Source organism: Acanthisitta chloris, unplaced genomic scaffold (assembly GCF_000695815.1).
Source record: "Acanthisitta chloris isolate BGI_N310 unplaced genomic scaffold, ASM69581v1 scaffold10611, whole genome shotgun sequence".
Taxonomy (NCBI): Eukaryota; Metazoa; Chordata; class Aves; order Passeriformes; family Acanthisittidae; genus Acanthisitta; species Acanthisitta chloris.
The window spans coordinates 14,328-16,406 of record NW_008656525.1 but is presented as its reverse complement, the minus strand read 5'-3'; positions in this window follow the sequence as shown (position 1 = coordinate 16,406).

The window sequence follows — 2,079 nt, the reverse complement described above, 5'->3', positions numbered from 1 at the left end:
GGAATTACTGCCCCAAAAGTATTTTCCCTCTGGGAATTTAATAAAAGAGAGGTTTAATCCTGCCCCTGATGAATTGCTTCTTGGAGCTGCTCTGGGAAGTGTTGGCAGCCAACATCATTGCTAAGATGTTGTGTCTGTGTGTGGGTTTTGACAGAGAGGAAGAAAAATTGACAGAAAGATGCTCTCCAGCCCCCAAATCAGCCTTTGCCCTTTTGTAGCTGTTGCCTGGACAGGGATGCAGACATCAACCTTCTTCCAAAATGCCATGTGGGTGCTCCAGGCAGGAAATGAATAGACTGTGCCCCCCTGGAAAGCCAAGGGTGAGTGTTTCCCGATGGGAATGAAGTCAAGCTTCACCCATGATAATCCTTTTCAGCCTGGAAATGAGCTGACTGGCACGAAAAACTTGGGAAATGCTATGACTCTGTGGATCCCAGGCAGGGCTCCCCTGGTGGTGGAAGCTCTCAGAGGATCTTACTTGAAGCTTACTGAAGGCAATAGAAGAGAGGCTTCCTGGTTCCCAGGAGTTTTGGTAGTGAACTTTGTTTCTCCTGCTCACAGGGAACTGTGTGTTAAAACCATCAGTTGCCCTTGGGGGTCTGCCCTGGATATCTCCTGTGGTTGGAGCTGCTTGATCCTTTCTCCTAGTCCCTGACTTGGCGGTGCAGAAAATCCAACAGTTCCCTCAAACCAGGACAAAACACTGTGTCCCTGATAAGAACCTTCAGCTCATCCAAGCTTTGTCTGCCTTAAGCTGCTTCAGAAAGTTGACAAATCACCCTCTGCATAATTGCTGGGATCTTTAATTGGCAGCAGGTCCTGATACCATTCCAGGCTGGGATAAACCCGTGCCCAAACCACCTTTCCTTCAAGGCATGTAGAAGAAACAGCTACATTCCGTTTGGGAGGCAGGAAGAGCTTCCAGCCTAGCACAGAACAAGTCCCAACCCATGGTTGTGGTGGTGCTGGATTCTCCCTAGGGATAGGAGTGGCTGGGGAAGCCCTGACTGCTGGCACAGGACACTTCATCAAGGGACTTTGGGACTGCTTTTCTAGGATGAGGCTTGGGGCAATGAGTGAAGGACTTGATTCCCAAGCAGGGCTTTGTGCCAGCCCAGGGAATAGGGCACTGCCACTGATGTCACCAAGAGGGATGATCCCTCAAGACATTCAGGCTTCCATCTCCATCCTCACAGCTCTGTGTTTGTCTCAGCTTCTCAGGGAAGGCCTGAGGTGCTCCCCACATGCCTTTTCCATCCCTTTAGCTCTTCTTTTCAAGCTGCACACTGGCTTTTTTGTTTCCCTTTCCCATGAGACTCTAGGCTGACTGGGGCAGCATCCCCACAGATCTGCCGCGTTGCAGTTTCATTCATCCTGCTTAAAACTGTTTCTCTCAGCATGGCTTGGGAGCACTAAAGAGGCAGGACAAAAGCCCAGCTAAGGCAGCAGCCCTGCTCCTTCCCTTGGCTCAGATGTGACTCTCAGCATCCATGGCTCCAGCTGCTTCCCCCCAGCTCAAACTTTCTGGGATGCCTTTGCTGCTTAGCCTCAGGAGGTACCAGAGGAGGGTGGAGATGCTGTGGTGCTGCTTTGCTCTGCCTTTGCTCAGGAGTTGGCTCCACAGCTGTCACTTGGGATGGGAATTGCATCACCCCACGTGCCTGTCCCATCCTGTTGAAGAATGGCTAAGGGAACAAGGGCACAGCCCCAAAAGCGAATTGTACGAGCAAGGCCCTGGGAACTTCGAGCATATAACTATGAAGTAGGCCTCAAGAATTTAGCTTCTCAGCATAATGTTGCAAGCTCAAGGGCAGGCTATCTCTGACAAACAACTAAAGCATATCTGAGATCTGGGAGAATAAAAGAAGAATTCTTCAGACCTGTAACCGCAAGCAGAAAAAGTATATAAATGTAACCTTTAGGGCTTAGCTAATCACAAAGTGATGAATAGGCATATTTATCGTGTACTGTATAAAAAAAGAACTGAGCACATAATAAAGTGAAGCTTGCTTTATCACTCACACTGAGTCGGCTGCTTGCTTCCCTGCGTGGATTACCCCAGACACCATCCCATGCCTC